Source organism: Canis lupus, chromosome 21, assembly GCF_003254725.2.
Source record: "Canis lupus dingo isolate Sandy chromosome 21, ASM325472v2, whole genome shotgun sequence".
In the NCBI taxonomy this organism is placed as follows: domain Eukaryota; kingdom Metazoa; phylum Chordata; class Mammalia; order Carnivora; family Canidae; genus Canis; species Canis lupus.
Window position 1 is genome coordinate 4,077,799 of NC_064263.1, and position 19,295 is coordinate 4,097,093.

At 33.4% G+C, this 19,295-nt stretch overlaps 1 long non-coding RNA gene across 1 annotated transcript in view; it reads right to left on the reverse strand.

The window, feature by feature from the left end:
- The window catches only part of LOC125753248 (uncharacterized), a 61,962-nt gene that overhangs the window by 13,221 nt on the left and 29,446 nt on the right, over nucleotides 1-19,295 (reverse strand). Inside the window, exon 2 of the long non-coding RNA XR_007404606.1 lies at nucleotides 1,078-1,219. This is a non-coding gene — a long non-coding RNA (uncharacterized LOC125753248). The remainder of the gene's footprint in view (nucleotides 1-1,077; nucleotides 1,220-19,295) is intronic.

Below are 19,295 nucleotides of genomic sequence, written 5' to 3' on the forward strand. Positions count from 1 at the left end.
ATCTTGACTCTGCAAACATAGAGATAATGTTGGCTTCTCTGCTCATATGCCACTTTAACTGGGGCTGCAGGATGGGTTATCAAGATTCCTGGAAGCACTGGTTACATTTCCTGGTTTGAGGTGTTGGAGGTTATATTTATTCTTCAGTGGACAGAGCTGAAGAATAGCTTCCTTTCTGAGAAGGCATTGGTATAGAGCAGGCCCCAGAAATGGCAAGACTAAACAGGCAGACCTATGCTCCAAACTTTCTAGCCAACTAAGGTTCCCAGCTTGTCTCTGCAGAAAGGCAGAGCTCCTGGCCAGACTCTCTATTCAAGTGCTGCTGGACCATGCCATTTTCTAGGTGCTCAGGTCAGACTTTCTGGTCAAGCAGGACTAGTGCTGCATTCAGCAGTCAGTGGAGTATGAATTATCTCTACTACCTAGTCAAAGCAGGGAATCATCTCCAAGCTCAAAAAGGTTCTTTGTGATCTTGCTTCAAGCTTATCCACACCCCAAGTTTACTGGCCAAACTGTGGCATTGACTTTGCAGGTGACCAACTCTGCCTACTGGACTTCCTGTTTAATCATTGTTGGGCTATTCTCTAGGGAAGACCATATACTAGAACAACAAAAAACAATTTTCAATTGTTTCAATTTATAAATTGAAAAAGATTGAAATTATACCAAATATCTTCTATGACCAAAATGTAATGAAGCCAGAAATCAGCAACAGAAGGAAACTGGAAAAAAAAATCCAAATTCACAAATATGTGGTAATTAAGTCACACACTCTTAACAACTAATGAGTAGAGAAGAAATCACAAGGAAACTTTTTAATAATGCCTAGAGATGAGTAAAAATGAAAATACAACATTCCTGAACATAGGAATGAAGTAAAGACATTGCTCAAATGGAAATTAATAGTAGTAGACACCTACATTCAAACAGAATATCTCAAATTAATAACCCAATTTTACATTTTGAGGAACTACAGAATGAAGAGCCCACTAAACCCAAATCTTTCAGAAGGAAAGAATAATAAAGGTTAGAGCAGAGATAAATGAAATAGAGAATAAATAAATAGAATCTGGGTACCTGGGTGGCTCAAGGGTTGAGCATCAGCCTTTGGCTCAGGTTGTGATCCTGGGTTCCTGGGATCGAGTCCTGCATCAGGCTCCCTACAGGGAGTTTGCATCTCCCTCTTCCTATGTCTCTGCCTCTCTCTCATGAATAAAATCTTTAAAAAAATAGAATCAATGAAACCATAATTTGGCTCGCTTAAATGGTCAACAAAATTGACAAACTTTTAACTAGATTGACAAAAAAAAGAGAAAAGGCACATAAAACTAAAATCAGAAATGAGAGTGTGAAAATTAAAGACCTTACTAAAATACAAAGAACTGTTACAAAATACTATGAACAATTCTGTTAACAGTTATGTAACCTAGATAACGTGGAAAATTGCCTAGAAACACAAATAAACTGACTCAGAAGATGCAGAAAATTCTTAACATATCTATAACAAGTAAAGTGATTGAATCACTAATCAAAACTTCTCGTCAAAGAAAAGTCCATGGTTTCACTGGTGAATGCAACCAAACATAAGAACTAATACAAATTGTTACCAAATTCTTCTAAAAAATAAAAGAGAAAGGAATACTTTTTAACTTATTCTATAATCCAAAATTACCCTGATACTAAAGGCAAGTAAAGATATCACAAGAAGGGAAAAATACACCTGTTTTTGACTATAGGTGCAAAAATCCTCAACATAATACTAACAAACTGAATGCATATCAAAAGGATTATAAACAAAATAGATTTATCCTAAGAATGCAAGGGTATTTTAACATGAGAAAATCATTCAATGTAACATACTAGTTTAATAGAACAAAAAAAATGATCATTTTTATTAATGTAGAAAAAAACACTTGAAAAAAATCCAACACTCCTGGCAAAACCACTCAAACAACTAAGAATAGAAGGAAGGGCATTCCTTAACCTGATAAATGACATTTGTGAAAAACTCACAGCTAACATCATACTCACTGGTGAAAGACTGAAAACTTTTTCCTTAAGTCAGAAACTAGAAGAGAATGCACACTTTTACCACAATTACTCAATTTTATATTAGATGTTCTAGTCAGAGTCATTAGACAAGAAAAAGAAAATGTATCTAAATTGTGAAGGAAGCGGTAAAATTATCTTTATTTATAGATGGCATGATCCTATATATATAATATTATAAAAAATGTACAAAAAAGCTCCTGGAACTCATAGCCAATTTCAGCAAAATTACAGGGGAAAAAAATCAATTATGTTTATATGCACCATCAATGAACATTCCAGAAAGGAAATTAAGAAAATTTCATTCACAATAGCATTAAAAGATTACTTAAATTTATTTAAATTAAGAAAATTTCATTCACAATAACATTAAAAGATTAAAATACTTATTAAATTTACTTAAATTTATGTATTTAAATTTAAATAAATTTAAGTAAATTTATTTAAAGTAAATGTATTGAAATTTACTTACGTAAATTAAGTATTTCCTAAAATACTTCATAAATTTAACCAAGGAAATTATAGATTTGGGCATATCAAACTACAACGTATTGCCAAAATAAATTACAGGAGACCTAAATAAATCAAAAGCCATCCCATTTTTTCAAAAATTGAAAGACCTATACTATTAGGATGTTATTACCCAAAATGATCTAAAAAGATTTAACACAATCCATTTCAACATTCCAAGAGAAATTTTTGTAGAAATGAAAAAGCCAATTCTTAAATATGTATAGAATTGTAATGGTCCTGGAATAGCCAAAACAATATTTAAAAATAAGATGAAAGTAAAAGACTTACACTTCCCAATTTCATAACTTACTATAAAACTATGGTAATTAAAACTTTGTGGAAGGTTGCCTCAGTAGGTTGAGCCTCTGACCCTTGGATTTGGCTCATGTCATGATTTCAGGGTCATGAGACTTGAGTCCCACACTGGGCTCTGTGCTCAGCATGGAGTTTGCTTGACTCTCTCCCTCTTCCTCTGCGCCCCCACTGGCTCTCTCTCCAAATTAATTAAATAAATATTTTTAAAAAACACTGTGATGCTAGCAAAAGGATAGACATATTTGACCAAGGTTATAGAATTGAGAGTCCAGAAATAAACCAGTGCATCTATGGCCAATTAATTTTTTTCAGTTTTTTTATATAAATTTATTTTTTATTGGAGTTCAATTTGCCAACATATAGAATAACACCCAGTGCTCATCCCATCAAGTGTCTATGGCCAATTAATTTCAACAAGGGTGGGCAGCCCAGGTGGCTCTGTGGTTTAGTGCCACCTTTGGCCCAGGGCATGATCCTGGAGTCCTGGAATCAAGTCCCACATTGGGCTCCCTGCATGGAGCCTGCTTCTCTCTCTGCCTGTGTCTCTGCCTCTCTCTCCCTCTCTGTGTCTCTCATGAATAAATAAATAAAATCTTTAAAAAGAAATTCAACAAGGGTGCCAAGATCATTCAATATGAAAATAGTCCCTTCAACAAAATGCTGGATTTCTATATATATAAGAATGAAGTTGGGCCCCTACCTCGTAGCATATACAAGAATTATTTCAAAGGGGGTCAATAGCCTCTTAGAGGGTATATTCACATAGGGGTGAATCTTCCTGACTTTGGATTTGGCAATAGATTCTTAGATATGACACTGACACCGGAAGTAAAAACAACAAAAGAAAACAGATAATTCATTGGAATTAAAAACTTTTGTGTATCAAATTTTGAAGACAACATATAGACTGGGAGAAAATATATGCAGGCCATATTTCATAAGGGTTTAATATTCATAATATAAAAAGAACTACAACTCAACAACAAAAAACAATGAAGAATCCATTAAAAAATGGACAAAGGACCTAAATAAACATTTCTTTAAGCTGATATCCAAATGGCCAATAGGCACAATAAGAGATATTCAACATTATTAATGATTAGGGAAATACAAATTAAAAAACACAATAATATAACACTTCACACATAGTAAACTGGTCAGAGTTTTAAAAATGGAAAATGAAAAAATAAATAAATAAATAAATAAATAAATAAATAAATAAATAAATAAAAATTGAAAATGACAAGTTTCAGCAAGAGTATGAAGAAACTGGAACCCTTTTCATTGCTGGTGGAAATGAAAAAGAACACAGGCATTGTGAAAAATAGTTTCTCAATGTCTGAAAAAGTTAAATGGAATTACCATATGACCACTCCTAGGTATATATCCAAAGTAGTGAAAAGGAACGACTCAAACAGATATTTATATGCCAGTGTTCACTACAGTATTTTCCAAAGGTGGAAACAACTCAAATATTGATCAGTAGAGTGGATAAACAAAATGTGTGTGTGTGTGTGTGTGTGTGTGTAATGAAATATGATTCAGCCACAAAAATGAACTTCTGATATACACTGGAACATGGATGAACCTTAAAAAATTATGCTGGGTAATATAAGGCAGATACAAAAGTACAGTATTATATGATTCCACTTTTATGAAATATTTGGAATAAGTATATCCCTTCAAACATAGAGTATAATTTGAGATAATGAATGAGTTTTGGAAATAGTGGTAATACTTGTGTGATATTATGACTATGATTGATGCCACTGAATTGTACATTGAAAGTGGCAGTTTTGGGGGCACTTGTGTGGCTCAGTCAATTAAGCATCTGCCTTCAGCTCAGGTCATAATCTCAGGGTCCCAGGATCGAGCCCTGAGTAGGGCTTCCTGCTCAGTGGGAATCTCCTTCTCCCTCACTCTGCCCCTACCCCTTCCCCTCCACTCGTGCTCTCTCTCTCTCAAATAAATAAATAAAATCTTAAAAAAAAAAAATAAAGTGGCAGTTTCTATGTTACATATATTTTACCACAGTAAAATAAAATTAAAATAGACAAGCTTTTGGGTATTGCATCCCTTAAAATATTATACAACCTATCCCTGACTAGAAGACACATTTTTGTTGGGACACTTTATATTGTAGGGGAAACATAATTCTTATGTCTGTGCTGCTTTGATTTATTAAATAACTGATAAGTTTGCAAGTTTAAGATGGTTCCAAAAACAAGGAATTTCAGCTGTTCTAATTTACAGAGAAAGCTGTTTTGCCACTTGGTATTTATTACTCAGCTGATTAAATAGTGCTCTAAATATTTAGTGCATATTAGATGCTCTAGAGATTTCCTGGCAATCTCTGATTGGAGAAATACGGTGCTTACCCTGCCCAGTGCAGAGCAAAGCCATGTCCTCTTCTTTAAAGAAAAAAATAAAAATAAAAAAGTATTTTCTATTTGCAAAATAGGTTTTGCTTTGCTTTAAGACCTGGTAGGAACTGAGAGTTTGCCATAAAATGAGCATGTAACTTGGACTATGCAACATGAAATAGATATAAAATCCACTAAACCATAAAATTGTGCCTCAACACTCCATCCTTAAGTGGAAGTAAGTTGTATATATGAGATAGGTATTTCGGACTAAATGGAACCTACTCCAACCACACTGATGCACTGCTCCTTCAATCCACACCTATAATTTCATGAAAATGTTCTTATAAGTAGCTGCGAAATTAAAAATCAGACTCAGTTCACATATATTAGCAACAGCTGTAAGTATACAATAAAACGGTACAATGGAAGTGCAATGGTAGAACTTTATAGTCCTATTTGGTGGAGTAAGAAGTATGGCTTAAAGAACACTGGGTGATATAAATCCTTTCAGGATGCACAGGTTCAGTAATTTATTTGTTCATTTAACTCAGAAGTAAAGTAATCAGAATTCAGCTCTCATAATCACGGAAAGTGGTAATAGTTTGGATGGATGCACATGGTCTAGTAAAGTAAAAGACTTGAGGACAAAGGAATCTTTAGAAGTGATATGCAGACGGGACTCTCAAGAATAAGCAGATATATAAAGATATTCTAAATCTCATGTGGCTACTAAAAGGGCATCAATTCAGAAGAGTCTCATTAATCAGATGGACAAAATAACCTACCTTATAGTTATCAGTCTATTTTTTTAGGCAAAAATAACTTATTCAATAGATGTATACAATAGACTTTAAAAGGTTATTAAGCATAAACAATGAGCATCAGTTTAGCAACATGGACTTCCTCTCATTAATACAGATCTGATTACTGCTGAGTACCAACATGACAACATTGGAGACTAATAATTAACCTCCAACACAGCAGCAGTCAGCAGGAGGAAAAGAAAAACAGCCACTTGGTGGCAAAGTCCATTACAATATCCCCCTTCTGTGATGGAAAGGACAGCAATTTGTCACTAAAACTGGAGATTATTCTGAATATGGATTTGTCTTTCTTGACTGCAGGCATAATTCTTACATATTCTTACAGAATGCTGTATGCCCTATTGTGGTATAAAATACCTCTTTGATTTTGACCAAGGAACATATTTTACTACCAAAAATTGAAGCAATATGAATGCACTAATAGAATTCACTAATTTTACTATATTCTAAATCCCAGAGAAATATTTAAACTATGAGACTAATGTAATAGAGTATCACTGTCTTGCTGGGGCAATAATTTGGGAGTTTGTAGTATTATCTTTCAAGACATGTTCTTGTGTTTTGAACAATGATCAGTATATGATATCTATGCTTAGTTAAATTACATAGGTTCAGAAATTAGAGAGTGTAATTTGGGTCTTGAATTGTTGCTCAATAATACAATTACAAACATTTTTCCTTCCATCCTTAACTCTGTTAATGAATGCTTCTTGCCAGCATAGGATTACTTCTCTCATGGTGTAAACAGTATTTCTATTGAACTGGAATATGAAACTGATAACTAGTCAATTTGATCTCTTTATGCCATTGAAATATGTGGCAACATACAGTACCTTTGGACTATTAAACCTGATTATCAAATGAATGTATGGACACTGCTTCATAATGGGGCTGAGGAATATGTTTGAATCCAGAGAAAGCACCTTTTTATATTCCCATAGCCAGTATTAATGGAAGAAATGGAGGAAGTAATTAAAGAAAGAATATTGAATATCCAAACCTTAATGACTCATATCCTCCAGGAATGAGATGTTTTATCATCTCCTAAATAACCAAAATCATTTGAGAAGTGAAATAGTGGATGAAATCAGCTATTAATAACAATAATGGCCTCATTAATAATTTCAAACATAATCTTTGGTAACTAAGCATATTTACTTCTATGTTTTTGTTCATACATTGTAAATATTAGCTATTTTTATTCTTCTCTTTTCTCTACAATTTTATAAGATATGCTAGTTAGTGAAGGTTAAAATAGTAAGTCTTCTAGTAAATGAAAGGAGGATTTTGACTGAAAAATGAATGATTCGGAATAAACCACATATTAGGATGGAAACAGTGATTTCTTGTGCTATGATCGTTCCTTTCTCAGGGAGAACGTGAATGCATCTTAATTTGTACAAGGCATAATTTCATCAAATTATAAAGAAAAACACTCTAGTTGACATTGTTCTTTTAAATTAATTATTGATAAGAGACTGTGCATGAATGCTGAATAGGAAAATGAGTGGATGGGTCAGACAGTCTCTTAACCAGGCAATGCTCTTCTCTCCATCACATGGATTGAATGTTAAGAAAACCTCTTAGCAGGGCTTCAAACTGGAGATTACCAATGCAAGACATTCCCTACAAGATGTGAAAGATAAAAGTGAAGCAGAAACCATTATTTTTGCTGTTGTATTGGCAAGCATGTGAGAACTTCAGTAGACACCATAAAATAAATTTTTTCAAGTAGCTTTAAACATCTTGTGGCAAATTATCCACTTTAGTTTTACAGACAATTGAGCAGAAGTGATTTGTGTAACTTTTTTTTTTCCTAATTCCTGAATGCTAGATGTTACTTTCTTTACTGTTTTGACTCCTTTATCTTTACTATTTCTGCTATTCCAAAGTTTTGTAAACCTTTATTTTTTTTTTAGTGTAAATTCAATCTTCTTTAAAAACCAGACTCAAGAGCAGCCAGGGTGGTTCAGCGGTTTAGCACCGCCTTCAGCCCAGGGCGTGATCCTGGAGACCAGGGGTTGAGTCCCACGTTGGGCTCCCTGTGTGGAGCCTGCTTCTCCTTCTGCCTGTGTCTCTGCCTCTCTCTCTCTCTCTCTCTTTCTCTATGTCTCTCATGAATAAATCAATAAAATCTTAAAAAAAAAAAAAACTAGACTCAACCTCTTTCTACAAACTGGACTGCATTCTTCACTGATCCTATATTAAATGTGTTATGCAGAAATTCTGAAAATAGTCATCTTTCTTTAAACTTCTCTTTTTACAGGTACCCTCATCGTTAATATGCAAATGGAAAATGCAGGAGGTAAAATATTTTAAATGTACTACATATTTTTAATCTTTGTATTGTTTGATTGAAAGTAAGCTTTCAAGATTAGAAATTTGATCATTTGCCTTTTTTCAAGGCCTAGGACAAAGAACACACTAGGCATGTATTTTAACTATCTTACCTTGGGTGAGGCCGGATACAGATCAAGAGATACTAGGAAGAGCTGTACAGTTTGATTATATTCATAATTGTCTGGGGAAAACACAGGATACTATACAGATACAGGAAGCACATGGACAAAAAGAGGGTGACTACAGAAAGCACTTTTATTTTTGCATGTTTTTATAGGAAGGAAAAGGTTAGATAGGGAAAGCAGGTTTAGGATTGGCTAATGTGAATAATTTCAGCAGGCTTGGGGACATAGAGGCTGCCTGTTTGTTTGGTACCTGGCCCTGAGGTGATCAGGGCAAGTGTATAATGGCCAAGAACATGGGGCTATGGACTTGATTGACTTCTCAGGAAGGGTAACTATCTTTAGTCAGGGCCTCAAAACTGGGTCAACATAGCACAAAAAAAAAAAAAAAACTACATTGCAACATTCTATATTGGGCCTTAAAAAATATATCTCATCTGTATATATGTGTGTGTGTGTGTGTGCCATATGTACCTGTAAGGTTGGATTTGTGTGTATACGTGTGCAAACATATGTGCCCATGCATCCAAGCAATAATGTTCAAGGTAAGCCTTCAACTTTTAAAATTATAGATTTTTTACATTGTTCTGTGAGGAGTACTTGCCAGAATTATCTGGCAAAATGGTTTGGTGTTAAATGACTACTATGATTTTGATAATAATGAATATTCATAATACACAGATAGGAGTTGGTAAGGTGTTAAAAAGTACACTCTAATTCTTTCCTAATACTTTCTGCATCTCCATGTCCTTTAAAGTATACCTAGACTTCTAAAGGTAAAAATGCAGTCTCTTGAAATAAAGTTATGCTATACAGGAAACATCTGTAGAAGAAACAGGGAATTTGAAAGCATGGAGAAAATCTTTTTTAAAAAAATATTCTCTTAACTTTATTTATTTGAAAAAGAGATCAAGTGTGAGACAGAGAGAGCACAAGCAGAGGGGAGGGATAGAGGAAGAAGCATACACCCTGCTGAGCAGAGCCCGATGTGGGGCTCAAACCCAGAACCCTGGGATCATGACCTGAGCCGAAGGCAGATGTCAACCAACTGAGCCACTCAGGCTCCCTGAAAGCGCAGAAAATATCTAAAGTAAATTATAATAAACATAAAAATCTCTATAAGCATATCATAATCAAATTTTTGAAAACTAGGGTAAGAGGAAATTATTAAATGCAGGTATAGGAATAAAAAAGTAACATTACCTAGAATGACATGAAAAGATTAGATAATATGTGGGACATATTAACAATTAGAAAAAATCATTATCTAAAATTCAAATTTAACTGTGTTCTGTGTTTTATATGGCAGCCCTATGAATAACCAAAAAGATATTTAGTTTACAGTTTAAAATATAGGAAGCTTTACATTGGATAGAAAGCTTTGAGTGATGATCAGATGAACTAAAGAAGAGAATAAGGGCTAGTTCAATGAGAGAATGGAAATTATTCATGCTTTCATAGTAAAGGCTTGAGATTTCATTCTTGTTTGCTTTTGTTGGCTTTTGCATGTCCTTACATTAACTTCTGCTAATTTAATTTTATTGAACAGCTTACTAATGTAGGGGTTAATAGCATACACCCTGGAGTTCCTATAGCATTTCTCTTCCACAACATTGCTATTCTCTAAGCAAGCTGTTTTCTTGACAGTCTGCCTTTATTTGTTTTGTTTTCTTTACTCAGGGTGTCCTAACTCTTTGAGAGCAGGTCTAATTTTTTTTCTCTACTTATATTTCAAAGAACAGCTCAAAAGTAATTTCTCCTGTAAAATTTTTCATGAGTTCCAAAAATACATCACCATAAAAAGAAAAAAAAAAAAGAAATTACCTAAGTTTCCAGTAGCAAGCATTCTGCATACTTCTACTATAGTGATAATCACGTCTTATGATTTCTCTCTGAATAGATGGAACTTCTTAATAACAGGGACAATAGGGATCCCTGGGTGGCGCAGCAGTTTGGCGCCTGCTTTGGCCCGGGGCGCGATCCTGGAGACCCGGGATCGAGTCCCACGTCGGGCTCCCGGTGCATGGAGTCTGCTACTCCCTCTGCCTGTGTCTCTGCCCCCCTCTGTCTCTCTGTGTGACTATCATAAATTAAAAAAAAAAAAAAAAAAACAGAGACAATATAGTATTAATGGCATTGTTAGTTACTACTTCCAAAGGGCATAGAACATTGACAGGTATGTGCTCAAAATGTGAGTTCAATAGAATTATATTTATAAGAATAATAATGTTTAAAATCATTATTGTGGGACCATAGTTTACCAACATTTCGCTAACATTGATAAAGGGCAAATTGTGCTATACTTTCTGGTCATCTGCCTCCTACAAAAAGATATCACAAATATTTGAAGAAGTTGCTGCTGTGATTCTTGGGGGAATTTATTACTAGATTTAGTAAATGTGCTTGTACAGATCAATGGACTGTTATGTTGACCTTTCACTGGTTGTTTGCTCTGATTCAGGCATTTACAATAAACTATTCTCTCAGCATTTCAACTCCACTCTTCAATTCCTCTTTAAAAATGTTATGGAATAAAAAAAATGTTATATAGCATCTTTGTCAATAAGCATTGCTAGAAAACTCAGTTGATGTTTTTGTCTTTACTTTTACTTCTTTGCTGTCTCTACAGAATACCACTGTTACAGAATATTGTTATGTGGTGTGCAAATATAATTAGGTATGATCTGAAACTCAGAAACTCACAGGTAACAGAATTGCACTACAAAAGTGAAATGTCTACAAGCATAATTACAAAAAATATTGGAGCTGAATGAGGTTTCAACTTCTCATAATTAAAATATCACTTTATATATGTCTATGGGATACACTGACTAAATATAAATACTTCAATATTAACAAAGTAGTATGTGTGTATATGTATCAAGATATAAAATATAGGTGTATATTTCTATCTACATATTATTTTTATATAAGTATCATTTTATTCTTTATAATTAGCAAACAAACAATTTAGTATAACGTCAGAGTTAGATGTAACTTGGAGGTGAGTGAAGATATTCACTTATCATTAATAGCTGTGATTCTACTAATTGAAGAAATTTGTAATTAAGAATCAGTGTTAATGTACATTGAGGAGTTTCCACCTACTAGTTCTCTCCCAAGTTCTTTTTATACATTTTCTCTGAAGATTTGCACAACCCTAATAAGTCTCATAGATAACTGAAGCTTAGAACAGTTAAATAGCATGTACATTGTTATAAGTGCTATAGGTAGTACAATTAGGATTTGAACATCATTCCTGTTCTTTGAAACCATGTCAAACTTCCTATCCAGCCTTCTACAGTGTCTTATAACATCACCAAGAAAGTAGAGCTTATGACTGAAGGATAAAAATGTGCATTACATTCAAACACCCAAAACTAAAACAAACTTAAAGGATCAGTTCAGTGATTGATGTAAGAGGATCCCAATGATGTCACAAATGGGAAGGTTTTCAGAGGTGGCAAATAAGTTGTGTCATAGTAGATATAAAGAGAAATGGATTCATTCATTTATTTGGCAGATATTTATTGAATTATATGTACTAGATAGTGTTCTGGCTGCTGCTAGTAGAGTGCTAAATTTAATAGATAAAAAGTCTGTTCTTATTCAATTAAAATTCTAATAAGGAAGGATAGACAATAAGCACATAAATCATTAAAGGAATAAAATAATTTCACAAAAGGGTAAATGTTATGAAGATAATAAAAATTAAGTGATGGAGTACATCTACTAAGGAGCTGCCTCTTTACATTGGTGATAGACAAGACCTCACAAAAGTGTTGATATGGAGCTGGGACTTGAATGATAAAAATGTAAAGTTTGGCATGTGGCTCAAGGAAGCTTTCTAGGAAGAGAGAATGTGGAGGATTATAGTCATAAGGTGGAAGAGTTTGTCCCAGTTGAGAAAAAGAAATTAGACTAGTATGGCTGAAGATTAATGAGAATGGCCACATAACTAGCAGGTTCTAACACTAAATGAAAATGTGGAGTCCCTTATTTAAGAATTAAGACTTTCAAGATAGCAACAGCAGATGATTAACCAAGCCTGAGACTCTTTTTGAGCACAGAGTTCTATGTGGCTGCACAGCTTACATGCTGTATATGACTGTAGGAAACCAACACTGGAAGTGATAAAAGATAGAAAGGAAAGAAAATATGGATAGAGAGAGAGAGGACTCAGATTATACTGAGCCCTGTGAGTCAAGGGAAGAGTTTGGATTTTAAGTGTGATGAAAAGACCTGTCTACATTGCTTATAGTCAATGTGACAGTGAGGATGTTACTTAAATGCCATAGACCTCAGTCTCCCTATCTGTATGTAAATTAAATTAGAAAATCTTGTACTTTCCAAATAATGAAAGAACGTGTTCTCATCTTTTGTACTATTCACAGTGGGTTAATACAGACATGACATATGTTTAATTTTAATCTGACTTATTAATACTTTATTCACTGTTTTCTTAAGCCTAAAAAATCAACAAAGCAATAGAGTTTTTGTAATACTTGCCAATTTCCATGATATAGAACTATGTCCAATTTCTTTTTTCTTTAAGACTTTTTTTTTTTTTTTTTTTTTTGACAAGAGAGAACATAAGCAGGGGGAATGGCAGGCAGGTGGAGAGGGAGAAGTAGGCTCCCAATCAAGCAGGGAAAAATAATGGTTGTAACAAGTGGCTTCAAACTTCCTGAAAATGCAATTGTCAGCTCTCATGAGCTGGTATAAACTGACTCCAACACACTTCTGTGTGAGGGGCTTGAAGGTGCGGATTTCTATTTTTTCTCTCAGGCAAGGAGTCATATGTGAGTTTGTTGCCTGAGATTTTTGCTACTGAGAAGGTATGTGGTTCACATGGGGTCTTATCCCTTGGGTCACACAATCTTACCATTATTCTTCATGTCAATCTCAGATGTTCAGAAGACACAGAGTCATACTTCCCTATGCTACTCCATACTGATGTTGTTGCACAGCTGGAGTGGGTGCAAATGTCAAGAAATTTTCGCAGTCTTTTTTGTTTGTTTGTTTTAGATTTTCTCATTAATTTAGTTTTTCTATATCATTATAGATTATTTTTTAGGAAGGAACATTATTATATCTGAAATACAGAACATTTTTTTAAACTTTAAACAAGTTAGTTAATGCAGAGTGTAATGTTAGTTTCAGGTGTAGAATTTAGTGATTCATCACTTCATATAGTATCCAGTGTTCATCACAACATATGCCCTCCTTAATACCTATCACCCATTTAGCCCATCCACCTGCCCATCTCCCCTCCAGCAACCCCTAGTTTGTTCTGTATAGTTAAGAATTTGATGGTTTGTCTCTCTTTTTTCCTTTACTCATTTGTATAGTTTCTTAAATTCCACATATGAGTGAAATCATATGGTATCTGTCTTTCTCTGACTGATTCATTTTGCTTAACATAATACACTCAAGCTCTATGCACATCTTTGAAAATAGCAAGATTTCATTCTTTTTGATGACTAATATTCTATTGAGTATATATACCACATATTCTTTATCTATTCACCAGTCAATGGACATTTAGGCTCTTTCTATAATTTGGCTATCGTTCATGCTGCTTTAAATATCAGGGTGCATGTATCCATTTGGTTCAGTATTTTTGTGTCCTTTGGATGAATACCTAGTAGTGCAACTGCTGGGTCACAGAGTAACAGAACAAAAGTTTTGATTACTATTATTTAGCTTATCTCAAAAAGGCTGTACCAATGTGTTGTAATAGAGTGGTTGAATCATAATTTCCATCCACCTTATGTAAAACAAAGATTAGACGGGCATTTGCAAACTCCAAGTGCTCATTTTCACCTACTCTCTATATTTTATCCCTGTTATGTTTTTATTGTTAGTTTTAATTTATATATATAAAAATTGTATTATATATGTATATATATACATACACACACACACACACACACATACATATCCCTTGTAAACAAAAACTCTATGGTATCCTCAATGATGATTCTGTAAGTCTTTTTTTTTTATTACAACTTTGAGATGTAAATCACAAACTACCACATCCTATAACTCACATACCATGTGTGAAATTCAATGATTTTTACTCTATTTACAGAGTTCCAAAACCATCATCATAATAAATTCTAGAATATTTCCCACAATAGAAACTGTAATCTCATTAGCAATTTATTCCTTAAATTTTTTATTGAGATATAATTGAAAACATTATAGTAGTTTTAGATGTACAGCATAATGATTAGATATTTGTATATATTGTAAAATAATCACATAAGTCTATTTAGGATATATAGTTAAGTCTATATGTTACATAATGTCAGAGTTAACTAACTCGCTAGTTACATTAAGTCCAAGTAGTTAACTAGTTAAATTTAAAAAAAATATATTGAGGTATATATAATTAACATATTACATGTTTCAGCTATACAATATAACAACTTGTTATTTAAATATACTGTGAAATGATCACCATGATAAGTCTAGTTAACATCTGGCAGCATACATAGTTACAGGCTTTTTTTCTTGTAATGAGTTTTGATATTTATTCTCTTATGAACTTTCAAATAAGCAATATGGTATTATTAAATAGACTCACCATACTGTACATTACATCTCCATGACATGAAGTTTGTATATATAAATATATAAATATATATAAATATATATATATATATATATATATTTTTTTTTTTAGAGTTTTTTAGTTATCCATGGATAGGTGATGCCTAGGTGGATCAGCGGTTTAGCGCCTGCCATCAGCCCAGGGTGTGATCCTGGAGACCCAGGATCAAATCCCACATCAGGCTCCCTGCATGGAGCCTGTTTCTCCCTCGTCTGTGTCTCTGCCTCTCTCTGTGTCTCTCATGAATAAATAAATAAAATCTTTAAAAAAAATTATCCATGGATGAATAAAATAAGAGAGTTGTCATCTTTTTCTTGTTCTTGATCTTAGAGAAAACATTCTCAATTTTTTACCATTAAGTATGATGTTAGCTGTGGGCTTGTTATATATGGCCTTTATTATGTTGAGGTATGTTCCCTCTATAAACACTTTGATGAGAATGTATATCATAAATAGAATGTTGATTTAATCACGTTTTTTTTTTTTTCTGCATCTACTGAAATGAGATGTGATATTTATATTTTATTGTAACAATGTGGCATATCACATCATTTGATTTGGAAATGGTGAACCATCCTTGTATCCCTGGAATAAGTCCCACTTGTTCATGGTATATGATACTTTTAATGTATTATTTAATTCAGTTTGCTGATATTTTGTTGAGAATTTTGTATCTATGTTCATCAGGGATGAATATAGCCTATAATTTTCTTTTCTGATGGTATCCTTGGTTGGTTTTGGTGTCAGGGTAATACTCTTCATAAAATGAGTTTGGAAATATTCCTTCCCATTCCATTTTTTGGAAGAGTTTAAGAATAATTGACATGGATTCTTTAAATTCTGGGTAGAGTTCACCACTGAAAACATCTGGTCCTGGAATTTTGCTTGTTGGGAGGTTATTAATTACTGGTTCAGTCCCTTCATTAGAAATCGGTATGTTTACATAGTTTATTTATCATGACTCAATCTTGGAATTTATACATTATTCTAATCTCCAGTTTGTTGACTTATAATTGTTCATAGTTTTTAAAATCCATTATATATCCATGGCATCAATTGTAATGTTTTCTCTTTCATTTCTGATTTTTTTCTTTCTTCATTTATTTTTTATTTTTTTGATCTTGGTGAGTCTGACTAAAGCTTTGCCAATTTTGCTTATCTTTTCAGAAAAACAGTTTTTAGTTTCATTGATCTTGTCTTTTGTCTTTTTATTCTCTACTTCATTTATTTCCACTCTGATCTTTATTATTTATTTCCTTCTACTAACTTCAGGTTTTGTTTGTTCTTCTTTTTCAAGTCTATTGAAGTGTAATGTTAGCGTTTATTTCAGATTGTTCTTGTTCCTTAAATGAGGTAAACATTTATTGCTATGAACTTCCTTCTTAGAACTGCTTTTACTGGGATGCCTGGGTAGCTCAACAGTTAAGCACCCGCCTTTGTCTCAGGGTATGATCCGTAAGTCCCAGGATTGAGTCCCACATCAGGACCGAGTCCCCTGCATGGAGCCTGCTTCTCCCTCTGCCTAGGTCTCTGCCTCTCTGTGTGTGTGTCTCTCATGAATAAATAAATAAAATCTTAAAAAAAAAAATAACTGCTTTTACTGTATCCCATAAATTTTAGTATATTGTCTTTCTGTTTCTCATTTGTTTCAAGGTAGTTTTTCTTTTTTTAATTTCACTTTTGATTTTTACCTTGGCTCATTGATCGTATAGTGTGACATGTTGTTGAAACTCTACATATACGTGAATTTTTCAGTTTTCTTATAATTGATTTCTAGTTTCATATCATTGTGGTCAGAAAAGATGTTTGATATAATTTTAATCTTCTTAAATTTATTAAGACTTGGTCTGTGGTCTAACATACTGTCTATCCTGGAGAATGTTCCATGTGCGCTTGAGAAGACTGTATTCTGTTGCTTTTGGATGGAATGTTCTGTATACACCTGTTGAATGTATACAGATTAAATGGTTAATCTGACATGTTGGTTAAAGCATATGTTTTCTTACTGATTTTCTGTCTAGATTATTTATTCACTGGAGGAGGTGGTATATAAAAGTTCCCTACTATTACTACATTGTTGTCTATTTCTCCTTTTAGTTCTATTAATGCTGGGTTTATATATTAATGTGCTCAAATATTAGCTGAATAAATATTTACAAATATTGTATCTTCTTATTGGACTAACCCCTTTCTCATTATGTAATGACCTTATTTTGTCTCATTTTAATCTTTGTCTTAAGGTCTATTTTGTCTGATATAAGTATAGCTTACCCCAACTTTCTTATGGTTTCCATATACATGGAATACTTTATCCATCACTCCACCTTCAGTCTATGCATCTTTACATCTGAAATGAGTCTTTTTTTTTTTTTTTTTAAGGATTTAAGAGAGAGAGTGCATGAGTGGGGAGGGACACAGGGAGATGGAAAAGTAGACTCCTTGCTGAGTGGGAGACTGATGGGGGGCTCAATCCCAGGACCCTGGGACCATGACCTGAGACAAAGGCTCAGCTTAACTGGCTGAGCCACCGAGGTGCCCCTGAAATGAGTCTTTTCTAAGTAGTGTTTAGATGAGTCATTTTTTATATATACATTCAGCCACTCTGACTTTTTATTGGAGTATTTAGCCCATTTACCTTTTAAGTTATTATTGATAGCTAGGCACATACTATTTTGTTGTTGTTAATTTTTTGTGACTGTTTTGTAGATCCTCTCTTCCTTTCTGTCTCTTATCTTTCTGTCTTTCTTTGTAATTTGATGATTTTCTGTAGTATATGTTTAGATTCCTTTCTTTTTATCTTTTGTGTATCACCTATAGATTTTTGCTTTGTAGTTACATGATACCTACACAAAATAATGTATTTATAACAGTCTATTTTAAGTTAATAGCAACTTAGATTTGAATGAATTCTAAAGCTCTACATATTTTATGTAGATATTCCACACATATTTTATGTTTTGATGTCACCATTTTTATTTTTTTATCTCGTATATCCCTTAAATAATTATTATAGTTATTTTTACTATGTTTTGCTTTTTATTATTCACACACTTTATAAGTGATTAACCCAACACCTTAATGTTAGATTGTTCTAAATTTTACTATATATATACCTTTACCATGAAATTTTTACTTTCAAATATTAACTTGTTACTAATTAGTGCCCTTCTGTTTTATCTGAAGGAAGTAATTGTAACATTTCTTGTAAGACTATTCCAATGTTGGTAAACTCCTTAAATAATCCTTTACTTGTCTAGAAAACTCTTTATCTCTCCAATTCTAAAGGAAAATTTTGTTGATTAGAGTATTGTCAGTTGGTAGTTTGTTTTGAATATATTGTTTCATTCCCTTCAGTGGGGTAAATCTGTTAAGAAATCTACTGATAGTCCTATGGTGTACCCTTGTAGATAACAAGTTGTTTTTCTCTTGCTACTTTTAAGATTATCTCCTTATCTTTAACATTTGACACTTTAATTATATTGCATCCTGGTATGAGTCTTTTGGGTTCATCCTATTTGGCACTGTCTGGATATGGATGTCTGTTTCCTTCCCCTGGTTAGCAAAGCCATTAATCCTTCAAGCTTTCTGTCAGCTTTTCTCTCTCTACTCCTTCTCAGACCCCTATAATGTGAACGCTGCTCTGCTTAATATTTTCCATAATTTCCTTAAGCTATCTTCATTTTTAAATTTTTTCTTCTTTTTGCCATTCTGATTTGAGTTTCACTGCTTCATCTTCAAGTCCACCTATTTTTTCATCTGCTTCTTCTAATATGCTGTTGAAACCTTCTTGTGTTTTTCTCAGTTCAATTATTGTATTCTTCAGCTCTGTGATTTCTATTTGGTACTTTCATTTATAGCTATTTGTTGAAGTTTTCACTGTGTACATCTATTATTCTCCTGACGTTGGTGGCTATCTTAATGACTGTTATTTTGAACTCTTTATCAGCTAAATCATTTATCGCCATTTTGTTAAGGTCTATTCCAAAGGTTTTGTCTCATTCTTTCATTTGGATCATATTCCTCTGTTTCTTCCTTTTCATTGATTCTCTGTGTTGGTTTCTATGCATTACATAAGACCACCACCTCTCCTAATCTTGAGTAGCCTCATGCAGGAGTAGCCTCATGCAGGAGATAAAACTTATTTTTT